Source organism: Athene noctua, chromosome 20 (assembly GCF_965140245.1).
Source record: "Athene noctua chromosome 20, bAthNoc1.hap1.1, whole genome shotgun sequence".
NCBI classification, from domain to species: domain Eukaryota; kingdom Metazoa; phylum Chordata; class Aves; order Strigiformes; family Strigidae; genus Athene; species Athene noctua.
This window is the reverse complement of record NC_134056.1, coordinates 10,237,892-10,255,205: the sequence shown is the minus strand read 5'-3', so window position 1 is coordinate 10,255,205 and position 17,314 is coordinate 10,237,892. Positions and strand designations below refer to the sequence as shown.

Here is a 17,314-nt window from a genome sequence, read left to right as displayed (position 1 = left end):
CAGTCAGAGGTGGTGACCCCATGCTCCTGTTCACTGTGTAAACCCCTGCCCAAAACCATGTCTCTGAGTATGCTGGCAGCTTCAGTACAGCCACGTTAGTGGGAATGGGTTTCTGAGAGGGAAACCACTGATTTATCTTCGTAGACCTTAACTCCACTTGAACCTTGGCTCGGAAACAAGGCTGGAGTGATGCAGTTCACAGCCTGGGAAACTGAGCCGGGAATTGCATTCCAAGGGGTAGAACTGGAGCAAAATCCAAGTGGGAATAAGGTGCAGGGGGATTGGGATTGCACTGAGGAACCTGGGAGGTGATAACTCCAGTGAGGGCACTGGGCTGAGTGGGGAGGAGGGCAGGGAGGGGTGTCTGCAGCCCCGTGTTCCCTGGACACGGCAGGGAAGGGAAGAGCTGGCAGAGACGGCTGGCTGGGGCAGCATTAGGGAGCTTCATACTCATTATCGATTTTTATTTCCTCTGGGTCATGGGGCAGCCCTGAGGAGGATTTGACAGAGCATCATCCAGGTGTGTGGCTTTACCCTTTGACCACTGCTACCCAGGCTGCTAAAGGTCACAAGCTCAGGCAGGTTTCAGGTTTTACTGTAGAGCCTGCCAGTGAATGGGGCACAGTCCTCCAAATGTGTGGTTTTCCCAGGTTTTGGCATAAAACAAGACAAATCTTTGGAGTTGAGGCTCTTGTTCTTCAGCCACTCCCCACTGATGGTGCAGTTCTGCTTTGAGGAAAGCCTGTGTAGCACAGCTGCAATAAATATCCTCAAGGAGAGGAGTGAGGGGCAGCTGGCTGCAGACCTTGGCTGGCTTTCCTGACCTTGGAGCTGGGCTTGGCTTGGCAAGCTGGAGCAGCGACCTGTGGCTCTCCTGCGGCTGGCTGGGTGCTTTGCACACTGAGCCTGAGTCAAGCGGGGAACAGTTGAAGCAGGGAGCAAGCACCAGAGAAGAACAGCTAATAACTTGAGCTGGGAGTTGATGTTCAGAGCTGGTGAGACCTTGTTCAGGTTGCACCATGCGGCGACAAGGGAGAGGGCATGGTGCCTGGCATTGGTGGTACCTTAGGGTTGGAAGGAAATTAGGATCTGTTTCTTGGATGGATCTATTAGGAAATTAGGATCCTTGTCTTCTTTCCTCGCTCCAGCTCAGTCAGGATTAGGTGATTGTTGGTGCCTCCTGGCTCTCTGATGGGGTTGGGATAGCAAGTAGTTGGTATTTCTGCAGTATGGCTGTCACAGGGGTGGCACTATCTCCTCCCTTGTGTCAGGTTGGAAGAACGGTCTGCATGGCTCATGCTTGGGAGAGGTCAGTTCATAAGGCTCAGCTAGGGTTTGGGTTGTAAAAGCAGGAGGTGACTCCAACTGTGAGGGAAACTGGGCTGTCATCGTTTGTTGTGTTCGTAGCTGTTACTAAAAGGATGTCGCTGATGATCTCAGAAGGGCCAGAAATGGGTGGGAATTGACTCCAGCATGCTGGGAGTGGGGATGCCTGGTGTCTTGCCCTCTGTCAGCACAGTGCAGCGTTTGCACTGAATCCAATCTGTTCCTTGAGCCCTAATCTGCACATTACCCAGCCTGAAAATGGTGGAGAGGTTGATCTTTAGGGGAGCATTGTAAATCAGCAGATGGGAGCTAATCTCCCCATGATCACTGCTGCGGTGAAGCTGTGTGTAAGCTGGCATGCTCCTTCCCAAGGTTGAGTTATTGAATTTGCACCTATTTTTCATGGTTTGAGCAATAACGATTCTTGAGTGAGTTCCCCCCCCGCCCCCGCCCAGTGCTGTGGGTCTGTGATGGTGGGGAAAAGGTGGCACTGGCAGCGTTTCTCTGAATTTGGGGTGTGTGGGGTTGCACAAGCCCTGGCTGCCTCTGAGCATCCCCCCCTCCCTGTCCCTGGTGCCCAGATGTGCTGGTGTCAGTGGGCACAACCATGGGTATCTCTGGGGCTTTGCTGAGCTCACCCCACCATTGGAGGGATGCTCTGGTTAAGAAGGAAAGCAGGAAACCTCCTTGGTGTAGTAAGAGTCCAGTGGCTGCAGGGCTCTTGAGAGCTGTTTTTTCCCTGTAAAGTGCAATAACCATAATTGCAACCCTGCCCTGCTAAACACAAAACTCCTCAAACCAACCCAGAAAAACCCTGTCTGGGAACATGACCCAAAAATGAATGTGCGTGAGCAATTTGCTCTTAATTAAAGCTTAGAGTAGCCCAATTAAAATCTGCTTAATTAAGGGATGCATCTGAAAATGCAACACTTGGCTACTGCAGATGTCATTTCTTGCTCGAGGGTTGGTGAAAGTAGTCTTTCAGTAAATTATGCTCCCAGAGATCTAATACTCCAAAATGTCAAATAGAGTGTTGTGCAGCATGGCTTCTCAGATCTGGTGTCTTATGCTATTGTGTACTCGTAATTAGGATGTGTATGTGGACTTTGTAAACTAAACATTTAACCTAATGTAAATATGTAAAAATCATACATAAATTGCGGTGTGTTAGTACTGCTTGTGTATGTATGGTAGCATATGTTTTATATGATATAGATCACGTTCGTGTGTGTGCATGGGTGTGTATATAAAGCTTACAAAACGATGGTAATCTTAACTAGTTTCAAGTCAAATTGCTTAAAAATCCAGAAGTGGACTACTCTTCATGTCATCTCCATTTGACCCTCCAGTGCATGCATGTTACTATGGAGTCCTCAGTTAGGCAATTATATGGTATTATATTCTACCCCCCCTGCCAAGACCCTAAATTGTGCACTTAAAGTGGCATAAATACAGGGGTCACTGTCCCCATACAGAGAGCATCTGTGCAGCCTTCCCCTGTGGCTGTTTGACCCTGTGAAGGCAGAGAACAAACAACTAAAGCTTCAGGACTCGCAGGAGTTACGAGAGCCCCCAGACAGAGCCCGCCAGTATATTTTTACAATGCAGCTTTTATCTCAGAGGTCCCTCGTGTGCTCCCCATAGTAGAGGTTTTCTGTGCCAGAGGGTTGAGGAGAGAGCCAGCCCAGGTCTGCTGTGCTTTGGGTCCATTCAAAGGGGGCTGGAAAGGTGGATGCGGGCTTGCCTCAGGGCTGTGCTGCTTCCCGGGGGGGGGAGATGGCCAGTTGGGGGGTCAGTCTGCTCCTCTCCCCTGCAAAAAGAAGAATCAAAACCTGGAGAATTTGGTGGAGTGATTTCTGTGTCAGGCCTGAAGGAACACGTCTGTTTTCCTGTGTGATGTGAAAGATGTCCAGTCGTAGCGTGAGGCCTTGGAGCAATGGCAAAGCCGTTCCTGAGTGGGCTGTAGTGAGCGATTGCTCTCGCAGCTGAAAAACACTCCCCTTCGCCTGAAGGAACCCTTCTGAGTTTGCTGAGCATCACTTTCCAGCTGTTATCTGCTGGATGAAAGGGCCCTTTTCCACCCTAAAATCCTTCAGTTCCTTTGTCTGGGAATTGGGAGGAGGTGGATGGAGGCAGGAGCCCTTGTTGCTTTCCCTTGGACAAATGCACATGGCACAAATGCCATCACTGGCACTTGATGACTTGTGGTTGCTTGGTTGTATCCCCGCTCACCCCAAACTCAGTGCAGTCAGGTGCCTGCTTGCTTGGGTGCTTTGGGAACCCCAACCTGGATGTGGCCCCAAATTCCTCTGACAAGTCTGGAGGAGAAGGCACTCACCCAGGACATGACACTGCATTTAAACTGCAACAGGGAAGGGTCAGGCTGGACGTTAGGAAAAAATTTTCCAGAGAAAGCATGGTCAGAGAGTGGAACAGGCTGCCCAGGGAGGGGGTGGAGTCCCCATCCCTGGGTGTGTTTAAGGGTCGTTTAGATGAGCTGTTGGGGGATGTGGGGTAGGGGAGAACTTTGCAGAGTCGGGCTGATGGTTGGACTCGATGATCCCAAGGGGCTTTTCCAACCTGGATGATTCTGTGATTCTGTGATTTTGGTATATGACATGTGCTGGACATTTTCACACTGCTCCCCTTAAATATTGCCATTCCACCTGTCACCGCTTTCTTCCTGAGGTGATGAGACACACAATGCTTATGTCAAAGCTGTAAGGGATGGGGACACTGGGGTGCAGGACACTGCGGGGTGTGTGCATGCACAGAGCTGGTACCACCCCTGGGGCTGCTGTATCCAGACAGCTGCTGAGATGATGCTTTTTGCTGTGGTGTTTAACTTTGCCAAACTTGAGCTGTTTAGATTGAAAAATCTTTCTGTTATATGTCTGTCTCATGCTGAATTATTTGAAAAATTTCAGCCAAAACTGTCCAACAGTTCCCAGGATCCCTGTCTTCAGCGTGTATATGTATTGCTGTAAACTGGAGCGCAGACTTGAAGTTTGGCAGCATCTCCTCAAGAAATTCTTCCAGATTAGACCAAGTTATAAAATCTTAAACCATTCCACAAGAAACAGGCCATATGGAGCCTCATTTCCTAAAAATTCTGTCTCCCTGTTGACTTTTAAAAGTGCCCACTCTGTGCCAGCAGGTCTGGATGCTGCCCTGGGCCAGCTCTGGCACCCAGCAGCCCACGTGTGCCATCCTGTAGAGCAGATAAAGACTGAGGTGCTCCTGCCTGCGCTGCAGCCAGGGATGCTAGCACTGCTTACACCTCTATTTTTTGCCTTTAATAGGTAGAAATCGTTACATTTAAATTCTAGTGTGCTGGGAAAGGGTTTCAAGGGTAAGTACTGTTCCTTAGGGGAAGATTTTTCTAGAGGAGGAGCATAATAGCCTGCATGCTGCAGCTTTACAATCATATAAACTTACCAGGGAGTTGAGCTAGATGATACATGCATTGCACCAGTGGAAAAATAAACAGTTTGAACTGGGCCGTACGCTGTTACGCCTAAACCGGTGCCTGCCCTTGTCGCAATATTGACAGAAGCCTGGTGCGGGGAAGCAGCTCCCAGCGCTCAAGCCCAGGCTAAGGCAGGCTGGTTTTAGGTTTGCCTCCAGTGAGGTGGAGGGCTCTGGGGCGTGGGGGATGGAGTTTGGTGTGAGAAGCAGCTTGGGGGTGGCTGTCCCCTCCCCTCGCCTTGGGGAAGGCTCCCAAAAGTCTCCTAATTCCTTGCAGGGGCAGCCACCATCTGCTTCTGGTTGAGGTCCCGGCCGCGCCACAGGGGCTGACGTAACGTCGTTCCACCCCCAGCCAAGGCAGCCAGAGCTCTTTGTGTTCAGTATGTGCTATATATATACATAACATTAATCTTCACTCTCACAAGCCTCGTAGTCATTGTGGGGCCGTGGGGCTGGTGTTAAGCCTGTGCGGGCAAGACATGCTTGCTGTGGTGCCACAGTCAGTAGCTGGGAATGATTATGGCTCAGCCTCTGAGGAGAGGAGCCAGCTCCCCCGACCACCACAGCATATGGGATTGTTCTTTCCTCTGGGTTTTTGTTTTCTCTGAGGCTTGTTTGGGAAGGAAAGCTCGGAAGCCCCTTTGGAGAGGTGGTGGATATCAAGGTGCTCATGGGGACTCTTGGGCGTTGGGGGCTTGGTCCTCGTGTCCCCAGCAGGATGCAGGCTCGGGGCTTGGCTCTGCAGGGCGCGAGAAAGGAGCCTTCCTCCGCAGGGATGCTCCTGCATCTGGGAGGGTCTGCCCCACTGTTACAGCTCTTGCCTGCGCAGGCATGGAAAGGGTCTCTCCCTGCTCCTGCTTATCAACTCTGGCAGCATTTTGGTGGACAGACATGAGTGCAGAAACCTCATTTCCTTCAGCTAAAATGAGAGCGGAAGGCTGTTCACCCTGACCTACCATTGCATAGCAAGACGATAATTCGGTTTTTGTTCTCCACTCCCTATTTATAAACAAACCAGGCTGGCAAGGCTGGGTCTGTCCCCGTCCTTCACAACACAGAGCGAGTGTGGATTGCTCAGCAAGAGGCCAAGCATCCTTGACTCCGATGGCTGCACCAGGGGGTGTGGCAGCGCAGCAAGACCTGGTGCTGCCATGAGCTTTGCTTCGCTGGGGCAGGTGTTGGCATTGGCAGAGGGAAGTGCTTCCTAACTGCCAGCTGGTGGCAAAGTGGCTCCTTGTCCTCATAGTCCCTTGCTTGTACAAAGGCTTAATTCAACCTGCAGCCCCTGTGACAGAGCAGTTGGCTGAAAAGCCTTGCTCTCTTGTGGCCATCAATTAAGAAAAAAACCTCTCTAAGACTTAAGCACCCTCCTCCCCTGCCTTTCCCACTCCAGGAACTCAAGGGAATAACACAGTGATGAAAATCAGCTTCTGTTTAGGGCACCTCAACCTTGACAGTGCGGCTCTGTCCCACAATGATGGCAATTAGTGCAGCCCACGTGGACCTTTGCCTACCTCCCCCATCCCTCCGGGCAGTGTAATTCCTGCGGGGTTAAAGGCCACCTCGGGTCACATCACGCTGATCCCGGTGCCGCTGGGGATGAGGGTGGCCTGGCGTGTGGCCGCTAGTGCTGGCTGGGTAGATGGGAGGCAGGCAGCGGGATGGAGGGACGCAGCAGCCCCTTGCCCTGCCACCACGAGTCTCTTCATTTCATCGGATTTGCTGCAGTGGTTTCCTAGATGGTTTGCAGCAGCTCTGTGGGAAGGAGCGCCAGGATTTGCTGTGATAAGGTGAATTTCTCTTCCCTGATTTCTCCTCCTCCCTGCCTGTGGTGCCTGCTGGGGGAGAGCAGCATTTCTGGGAGGGGGCAAGGAGACCCGAGGTGACACAGCGGTTCTCCAGGAGCAAAGCGGCCTCCAGCACTTCCCCTTTGCTGCTGATTTCCAGCAGCCCTGATCCCGCTGCAGGGGTCCCCCAGGATTTGCAGGATGCAGATGCAGCAGGGCCAGTGCCACTCACCCTCAGGTGGCCACAGTGCACTGCCACCCAGGGTGTTTGGCAGCCTGACACCCCCACGCCCCCCCACACCCCCCTCCCATCAAATCAAAGACATATCATAGACCAACCCAGGGGGGAAGGGACCTCAGAGGATCAGCTGGTCCAACCTTTTGGGGGTAAGGGAGCCCAGATGTGATCACCTAGCACCCTGTCCAATTGCATCTTGAAAACCTCCAGCAACGGGGACTCCATCACATCCTTGGGGAAGTTGTTCCAGTGGCTGGTTGTTCTCACGGTAAAAAAATTCTTTCTTGTATCAGGATGAAACCTGTCCTGTTGCCCCTTGTCTACTCCTTGTGAAGAGAGAGCCTCTGTCCTCTGTAGTACTTTAGTACCTTTAGTACCTTGAAGTACTGGAATATTGTGATAAGGTCCCCTCGATCCTTTTCCAGGGAGGACAGACCTATCTCCTTCAGTCTTTCCTCACAGGCAGGTTCTCCAGCCCTTTGATCATCTTCAAAGCCCTTCTTGATTTCCTCTCTCCCCTCTCATCTGCTGCTTGGTCGCCAGGGCTGGATGATGTGCTCTTCTGCAGCCAGCTGAGGCCATCGCCCTCTTGCAAGCCCTAAAATTTGGCTTGTTTCCTCCTCTGAAGCTCATGGGAGCTACAACGGGGAACTCATTCTGGAGGAGTTTCTGTTGGAGAAGGCAAACGGGGAGCTGCCTGTGGAGTCCCCGCTCCTGCCTTTCCCTGGGGGTCTGCTCCCAGGAGGAGAGGGTAATGGGGTGGTTAATTAATGAGGTTTCAGCCGGGACTGGTCTGCTCAGGGTTTTGTGAAGGTTTCCGAGGCTGTTTAGCCAAGCTGTGCAGAGTGCTGTGGTGGAGTAGTTGTCCTGGCGGGGTCTGACTTACCCTGGGCGTTGAGTGAGAGGTGATGGTGATGCCAAAATCGCTCTTCACACGAGTGTCCTTTTCGATGCTTGCAGGTTGTCAAGTCTTTCTGTCAGTGTTGCCAGTCCAAAACATTTGAAGACTTTGTCAAGGGACCTGATATTTATTTCCTGAGTATCAAGACACAGATACACACTTCTGAGCTTATTTCCACAGGAAACAGGTTCATAAATCCTCTTTTTAGAGCAGAAGGGGAGTTTTTGTCTAATTCCTATGACACCCAGAATGGGGGCTCAGGGAAAGCTCCAGCTATTGTGCCAGGTGATGCACGCCAGCTCCTTGGGTGGCTGTAACTTCACTGAATAACCAAGCGTGTAAAAGACTTTGCCAAGCAGTTAATTTACACAAGACTTTCTCAGGAGCTTAACGCTGGCATTAGCACAAATACCCCTCTGTTAACATTGCATCATCCTTCCCAGAGCAGGTCCATCCTTGGATGCTGCTCCTCTGTGTCCCCCTCAGAATCCACAGTGAGGAGCAAAAGGTGATTGCCCCTTTCTAGTCACAGAGTTTTCTTTTTAAGCTTACCAAGCTCTGTCCTTTTTTTTTTTTTTTTTTTTTTTATATATAAGAAAGGGAAGATTTTAGTGCAAGCAGTACAGCTTTGTGGCTCCCCAGGCAGAGGGAGGCAGCTGGCGTTTTCTAGAGGCACGATGCCCTTTGGGATGTGGGATGTACCTGAAAGTTGGAAAGATGCTTGCACTGGGCTGTATCTGAAAAATGCCTGTGCTGATCTGAGCATGCATGGCATCCCCCATGGCAGCTCAGGCTGTGAGGTCATCGCTGTTCTGTTGGTTTTTTTTTTTGACACAGTCAAATTAGTTGTAAATTAGTTCATTATTTGAAAGATGGGAGTGATTAATAAGCAAATTGGCAGAAAATTGAGATGTGTTGGGAAGAGAATCTAGCATCAAACATAAGAGCTAGCTGGAAACATTTTCCTCTGTGTCTTTCTGGTGTGTTGTCAACACAAAAAATGCACTTTCTGGTGTTCCTTCTTGTGTTTAATGACTCCATATGGCAGGTGTGCAGAGTTCATCCCCTTTTAAACCTGCTGTGGGGAAATTATAGGGGTTGGGCACAGGTCAAACAGATTTAGCCTAGGGGAAACAGTTGATTTTTGTTGCTTTTACCAGAGTGCGAATGAAGGTCATTTAAAAAAAAAAAAAAAAAATTGGTCTTTTAAAATCGTTCAAATAGTAGTTTCTATTTTCTTAAAGGAAAAAAAAAAACCTACAGAAAGGTAATTAACTTTTATTAGTTGAAAGCTGACTACCCCCACAGCTAGCATTATGCAGAGATATGCTTCCCCACTTGCAGAAGATAGATGTATTCTAAGTTGATACACTTAGATAAGACATAAAATATTTCCACTGGGACTTGGAGAAATAGGAGAAGCATGTAGGTAATATATTGCTGAGACATCTTAAAGCACTTCAGTCCCAAACTCATCCATGTCAGATGCAGGGATAATCTCTCCTGCTTCTATACTGCAGGCAGCTGTGGAGGAGGATGCAGCTGATGCTTATCGCAGCAGCCAGTCCCAACTGTTCAGAGCTGGAATGGAAACCAGGAGAGCATGGGGGGCTGGGGGAGGATGGCTTAGGGAGAAGGATCCAGGAGGTTCTTCCACACCAGTTCATCACGATGGTTTTGATGGGAGAAACTAGTCCAGTATCCCTGACTTTCTTTGGGTGGGGAAAGGTCTGGTTGCTAGATGCCCTGTGCTCTGACTCAGGGAGCACATGTCGGGGGGTGAGCTAAGGACGGAGCAGATACAGTGCGAGAGCTCCCTGTGGAGGGGCTCCACACACCTCTGTGCAGTAACTAACTGTATGATGGGTGACTCCTGGGAAATGAAACATCTGTCGCCTTTGAAGTCAGGAGTGAACCAGGAAGCAGTGGGTTCGGGTGGCCGTGACACAGAGCAGGGCTGGGGGGGCTCCCTGAGTTTTTGCTCTGCCGTGTCCCTGCACCAGCTGCTGTGTTTCTCTGCCCATGGTTTCCCTCTGTAGCACAGAGCGTGATGCTAGGCAGATGCGTGCCTTTACTCTTTCTGTAATGGTTCTGAGCTGAGATCTCTTTGCAAGACAAAATGCAGCCAGGCAGTAGATTGTGTTCCATTAACTCCTCACTTTCTCTCGCTCTTTATTTTTTTAAAAAATGTGCTAGACATGATGTTTTGAAGAAGTGCTGTTATTTTGCCAGCTTGCTCTGTTTCTGCTTATCTATTCCCTCTCTCCCTTCCCCTGTGAGTGCCAATGTTTATGCCATTGCTGTTTCAGCAGAGTGCTCTGGATTGTAACAGAGAAAAGCGGGAGTCGGTGGGCTTGCTTCGAGCAGATCCCACCAGCTGGGGAAAAATACCATGTTGCAGTGCAAAAGCTGAGGACGACACAGCTCGTCCCAGAATGGTGTAAATCGGAAGAGTTATTCCAAGTAACCCCAGGCATGAGGACCGTAAGAGTCACAGGGCAAGGAAAGGGGGTGAGGAAAATTCATTGGGATATTCTCTAGGGGTACAGCACCATGTGGGACCCAGACCTGGGGTGTTTTGGGGTGCTTGTATGTCTCTGTACGAACCATTAAGTGTGCATATACTTAAGACTGAGTATGAATACATGCTACAGGTTAAGTATGGCTGTTCAGAGTGAGAGAGCTAAATTTTATTATCACATTTTCTGCTTTCCTGCTGCTGAGCCTTTGTTTCTAAGCTATATTTTCAATGGCAGCTTCCACTGGGAGTGGGAATGCTTGATTGAAGAGGCAGGTTAAACGAGTTGCCATCCAATGAAGGCATCTGCCGCACAGGAGTGAAACCTTTACTTTGACAGAGTTACATTATTAATCGTTTTCTGAAGTCCTTGAATGGATCAATTAAACATCTGGGTTGTGCCTGTGGAAATGCTGCTCTTTGTTTTGGCAGTCGGGGATGTACCAGGGCTGAGTGAGATGTTCTGTAATGAGAGCTATTAAAAGGTCATTAGCGATGCAGAGGGGTTTTGAAGTTGGATCTTGCTTTCTGTCAGTGAGATTTACGTGAGCAGATTTTAAACTCCTGTGTTCTTTTTTTTTTTTTTTTTCTTTTTTCTTTCTCTCTCTTTTTTTATCCCCTACTGGAACATTTTGAATGTTTTAATTTTGAAGGTGGCAAACTAAAAGGGTTGGGTGAGAGAAGTGAGAGGAGACAGAGGACCTAGTCTCCATTGTGCCACATGCTCCTCCTTGCCCTGGCCAGTGACTAGAGGACATGGGGTGCAGAGTTTAAAATGAGCTGCAAAGAAATAGGGAGAAAGAGAGAGAAGCGGTGGATGCACATTGTGTACACAGAGTTTGAGTGACTTAAAGAACAGCATTTTGGCCAGGTGGCCTTGCTGTTCTACCTCACCTGGGCGCTCCTGCCTGTGCCTGCATCCAGTCAGGTCCTCAGTGCCCCTCTGATGTTTTCCCCGAGGATTCTCTAACAGAGGTTTGAACACAGCCAGCACCGCGGCACAGAGATGCTTTGTGGTGTGTCTGTCAGAGATTTTGCAGGAACTCAGTGGCTGCAGTCAGTTGATTTCAGGGTCTTGCTTTCTTCCAAGGCAGGGTGGTTGGTGTAGGGACCTTCATTCCCAGCAGCACATAAAGAGGTTTGGTTTTATTTCACAAAGATTGTGTTTCTGTCTTGTGGCCTCAGAACCCAAGCAACCAAACCCTGAGCTCCCTACCACAACCTAAATGAAAAATTGCTTGATTTGTTCCTGTTTCATGTCAATAACTGCAAAATTTTGCACTGTGGGAGGAGACAAGGGCCTGAGTTCCTAGCACAGGAGTGTTTGAGCAAGCCTTCAGTCTGGGGCAGATTGCAGGTCCTGTGCTGAGCATTCCCATGCTCCACAGACAGCAAAAAAATGCAGCTGGAAATTACCCCCAGCTTTCCTGCGTGTGTGCTCCATTGCAGGGACAAAAGCAAAGCAGGTCACAGCTGCCTTGGACCTGCTCCTGGAGCTGGTACAGAGGAAGAAAGTGCTCCTTCCCACTTGCCAGTGGGAAATGTGTGAGGGTGAGTGTGAATTTAATCCTCCCAAGGTTCAGTAGTTCAGTGCCAGGTGCTTTCTAGTTGGCCATACAGTTTGCACCAGGTCTTAGCATCACATCCCTCAGGGCGAAGTCAGCTTCGATGGCTGTAAATTGGATGCTGCCATTGCCAGGCAGGTCAGCGCTTGCCCCTGCTCCCTCGGGCTGGCTGAACCTGGGCAAAAGGTTCTCCTGGGCTGACCCACACCTCCCTGTGTGCCTGCGGCTCATGGGAAGCGAAAGTCATCCTGCTCAGACTAGGCGGGTCTTACAAAACTGTGCTTTAATAGTAGAGGTCCACTATGTTTTCCTCCTTTGCAAGGTAAGCCCTTAAGCTGCTAAGATAGCTTTGAGCAAAAATTATTTTGGTGGGTCTTTCTAAGGAGGACATCAGGCGCCTGCCCAGGGTATGCTGTTTTCTAAACCTTTATTAATGGATTCATTTTATAATGCCTCGCTCGTGGTTTTCCTCTCCAAACAAGTGGACTTTTGGGAATCCTATACCTTCTGCAGTAAAAGTGCCATTAATTTTCTTTCACAGCTCTGCTGGTTTTAATTGTAACCTCCCACGTTAGCTCTAACAACCCATATGTTGGTTGTATATATTATTTAATTCAGTGCTGGCCTACCTCAGGGTTGGGTTGTGGTAGAGTTTCAGTTGCTGGAAGGACTTTAAATCCAGATGAGATATTTTTCCTAAACGGGAAGATGTTTTTCTGAATTCAGCCGTAGCTGTTGGTCTTAAAGTAGGAAGTAAGCTGGAGATGTCTTTTGTCATATTCTTTGCAGGACACCAGATCACAGTAGGGGCTTTTTCTGGCTTGAAAATGCATAAATAGGAGCAGATCCCATGCTCAGTGACCAGTCTTGTACCATTTGATGGATGCTGATTGAGCAAAAGTGACCCAAAATTCAATTAAAGCAGCAAAAATTCAGTGCTCACTGTCTATCTCAGGCACGACTGCTTTAGAGGGCAGTGCTTAGAAGTCATATTTTTGGTTCTTGTGGTTTAATGATTTAGATTTTATGTTCTTCTGTCTTAAATATGGAAGGCAGTCATGGTTCTGGGTGGACAGGGTGTGACTGTGCCCAAGAGGCACTACCGGTGTTACTGAGGTAGTTGCTTCTCTCTGGAAGAGCTGGGCTGGTGAGAAATCAAGTTTTATGGCCACTGAGATGTTGCAAGTCAGTTTAACATCATATGCAGCAGTAGGAGGTGCAGAGGAGATGTATCACCCACATCCATAAGTGGGAGATTGTCACAGCATAATTCACATGGGAGGAGACTTCTGGAGATCATGGAGTGCAGCCCCTGATCGAAGCAGGTCCATCTAGATCCAGGCCACTGAAAGGGCCACCTGGAGATGGCTGCTGCTGGGTGACCGTTTTCCTGTAGAGGCATGAGTGGCATTTCCAAAACTGTTCCTTTGTGTCTGGGCTCTTATTTCTGATACGTGCAGTCTGGTTTAGTTTAACTTGGTCTTGAGCCTTGGAAAGAAGTGTCTGGGGTTACGTCAGAGACTGCAGTTTTCTCCTTTTAAGTACAAGGAGCCAACTGATACTGGAATGGGCAAGAGGAGGGGGAGACAGGGCTGACACACTCCGGGAGGTCCAGGGTATGGTGGGAGCTCCAAGCCTTGTCAGTGTGGGAATTGCAGCTCTCAATGCAGCATTTCATTCCCACAAAGAAGGGAAGGAGGAGAAGAAGGGGGTACATCGATAGCTGGAGGCTGATCCTAAACAGGGTGGTTGCAGTGCTCCGAGACATTGAAGTGGTGCAGGCAGGAGCATCCCAGGCTGTCCTGGCATGTTGTGCTGCTCTGCCTCCTCCCCAGCCCTTCATTTCAGCCGAGGGACCCCCATGTCTTGCAGCTTCCTGCCTTTCCTGAGCCAAACATGTGCAAACATGACCGTGAATCCCACCCTGGATGGTTTTTACACACACAGGCTGGTATTTCCTCCCAGCTCCCTCTCCCCCTGCACGGCCCCTTCACAAAGAACGAAGTCAGGCATCGCTTGTGACCTTGACCTCTGAACTCTCCTCCCCTCCTCCCAAAATATGAAGCATCTGGCAGGCATGTGCTGCCTGGCTGCTCGGTGGGGCTGGTGGAGCTGCAGTCATGTTACACAGGCTGTGGCTTGTCTCCAGGATCCCTTGCCCCACTTGCCCTTTAGTCGTGTTTGCTCTGCAGCCCCAGAGTGGTGCCTGTTCCTGGCATGGTGGTATGGTGGGTGGTGGTGGTGAGACTCTGCCTCTAAAAGTGATCCCCAAAAAGAGGGGTGGCCCGTGCACACCTCCTCCTTTCACATTGCACAGAAAAAGTTTCCTCTGGTGAAAGAGTTTGGTGGATGCATTGGAAGTTATCAAAGGTTTGACCATCACAGGGTAAGGAGTGATCCAGAATGACTCCGACCTGTGAAGAGTGAACCAGATCTCCTCTTGGTTCCTGTGTACTCCTGGCTCCCAGACAGGGAGCTCAATGGGAGCTCTTTTCAGGTGCCATTTTGAAGAGGGAACCAGCTAGTTCTGGTTAATCCCTTCCTGATGCCTCCATCAGCCATGATGTTGTGTGGTCTGAGCTTCAGACCGATACAAAGATACCCAGATGTCTCATCCCCTGGTTATTGTGTGGTCCTCTCCTGCTGCTGGAGGGGAAGAGGAAAAGAAGTTCTCCCTCTTCCATGGGTGGCTCTGGGGTGTTGGAGATGATTCATCCATCCACAGAGCCAGGATGGATACTTCCCATGGCCGATGCTGGACAAGGGACAGCTGGGAGCCAAGACACCCCTGTGTTTTGCAGCACGACAGCAGTGAGGCAGTGGCAGTTCTTTGGATAGGGAGGGTTGGATCATGATTTCAGTAATTGCTGTGAGCTGGAGGGGCCTCCCCGGGGCTGCTCCTCACCCAGAACCACTCTCTGGATGTGTCTCTGCAAGGGAAGGTGATGCATTTCTCTCTAGGACAGTTCACTGCAGACATGAGTTCCCATATTATGCATTACCTGAGCATGTCCAGAGAAGGGCAACAGAGCTGGTGCAAGGTCTGGAGCACAGGTCTGCTGGGGAGCGGCTGAGGGAACTGGGGGGGTTCAGTCTGGAGGAGAGGAGGCTGAGGGGAGACCTCCTGGCCCTCTACAGCTCCCTGACAGGAGGGTGCAGAGAGGGGGGATGAGTCTCTTGAACCAAGGAACCAGCAATGGTACAAGAGGGAATCGCCTCAAGCTGCCCAGGGCAGGGTCAGGCTGGCTCTGAGGAAAGATTTCTGTGCAGAAGGGGCTGTTGGGCGTTGGAATGGGCTGCCCAGGGCAGGGGGGAGTCCCCGGGATCCCTGGAGGGGTTGAAGAGTTGGGCTGACCCAGCGCTGAGGGATCTGGGGGAGTTGGGAACGGTCAGGGTGAGGTTCATGGTTGGACTGGAGGAGCTTCAAGGGCTTTTCCAACCTAGAGGATTCTGTGATTCTGTGATTTGTAGGGCCAATCTGTGAGTGCATTTTCTCCTGGTCATGGGGGTGGGCAGGAGCAAGTGGAGACCAGCATGGGTGCTGCTGCAGGACAGCCCAGACCAAACCAGTCACAGTGTTGTGGGGAGATGGAAACTTTCATCAAGGCCGGGATGTGGTGGATGGACAACAGCTTCCTCCTGGGGATGGAGATGGGCTGGATGCTTTGCTGGATGGGATAATAAACTCCTGGCTTAAAAAAAATCCCCAAGTTTTAAAAGAAAAGCATTCCTTTAAAAGAAAAAAAATTCAGCATTTCATGCTTGAACCATTAACAGTCAGGTTTTCTAAGCTTTTCTCTATAGCTGTGAGGCTCAGGAAGGTTAATTAAAGAGAGAGAGAGTCAGAACTGTTAATGAGTCCAGCAGCTGGAGCATTAAGTCTTTGTCTGCATCATCAAATGCTCTACCAAAACCAGATCCACAGAGCAGCAGGTCCAAGGCCCCTGTGTCTACTCTATATGAGCTCTAGGGTTTTTACTTTGGACTGGTCTTGGATTTTCAGTCCACAGGATATTCTCCATGTTGGAAAACATTTAATGTCCCCCACAAGAACTTCTGGCTTGGTGTCACCAGAAAGGCGTCTCTGTGCAGTCCAAGGCTGCTCTGCAGTGTAAGCACAGTAAGTGGGGATGGTTGGGGCGTTCACCCTGAAACGCTTTCCTGATCCTAATTAAAATAACTTGCACATTTTTTTTTTTTTATTTGCTATGTTTATTTTCCCCCTTCGGAAAGAGTTTGCAGAAGCATGTTGTGAACACGTCTCTGCTGCAGCTTGGTAGAGTATGGACCAACATTGTCCCAAGGGAGCCCTTTTCAGCTTTCCTCTCTGAAGGAGGTAGGAAGCGTGGAGGTCCTCGCTGCATGCTTGTGTCTAAAGAGGTACAAGGATGGCAGAGCTAATTTTCGAGCAATCTCTCATAATCTGCAGTAAGATTTGCTCCCAACTTGTGAATCTTAAATGACAGAGAGGCCCCTGGCCCTGGGCTCCCTCCTGCGTGTGACTGTGACTCACGGTGCGGTGGCAGATGTGCTCTGGCTTGTAGGCGTGCTCTGTGCTTGTGGGGTACACGTGCAGCACACACGTCTCCCTGAGCAGTGGAACAACTCCTTCGCTCAAACCTGGCTGCAGCAAGGAGGTGCCCTCCTGGCTGGTGCTGGCTGGGGGCTGGGTGGAGCCTCCCCAAGTGCTCCCCCAGGTTCTCTCCACCCAGTGGGATGTGAGAAAATGAACCCTGCTCCTTTTCACAGCACACAGTTGCCTTTTCCTTGCATTAATCTCCCTAAATGTGTTTTTGTTTCATTTTTTTTATTCCTTTCAGGCTTTTACTGGAATTCCCACAGGGCCCAGGCCAAGTGGGTAGGGAATGCTGATTGGAAACAGAATAGGACTGGAAGTAACCAAGATAAATGGCCTGATAAAACAGCCAGAGCCTGGCTGATGTGCAGAACCAGCGTGGGACTGTCCTCGCCCCTTCCTCCCTGCATGGAGAGGGCTTGAGCCAACCAGGAACCAGCTCACTCCTATTAACTGCTCCTCTTTTTTTCTTTTTTTTCCTCTCTTTCTTAATACTAGTGTACAAACATTGCTGCAGAGAGCAGGGGTTAATGCGGCTCAAGCCCTGGCTCATAAGCAGCCTGAAGAAGGCTCCTCTATTTGATGGGGTTGTGCATGGTGAGGTCTTGGTCCATTACTGCTATTTTACACCCTTGCCTGACTAGGAGAGTTGAAGCCAAGAAGAAAGGGATGGGCATCAAGGTTTTCCACAGCATAAAGGGATGCATGTTGCTCTGTTTGGATAAATAAGTAAAATTTTCTTCTTATCTGAAACCTGAAAGTGGAGCATGTAGGAGAGTAGCTATCTTTTTTAAAGCCCACAACATCAACAGTTGCCATATCAAAGGCAGAATAATAACTGCTTGCTCAAAGCACGGTTCAATAATGAGGAAATTGCTGACATCTCTGGGTGATGGTTGCTGTTGCAGTTGAAGCGATGCCCTGGATTTGTCACT

The 17,314-nt window shown here is 49.8% G+C and overlaps 1 protein-coding gene across 9 annotated transcripts in view; it reads left to right on the top strand.

The window, feature by feature from the left end:
• Window positions 1-17,314, top strand: part of LOC141968810 (uncharacterized) — a 95,256-nt gene that overhangs the window by 1,050 nt on the left and 76,892 nt on the right. The window lies entirely within an intron of this gene.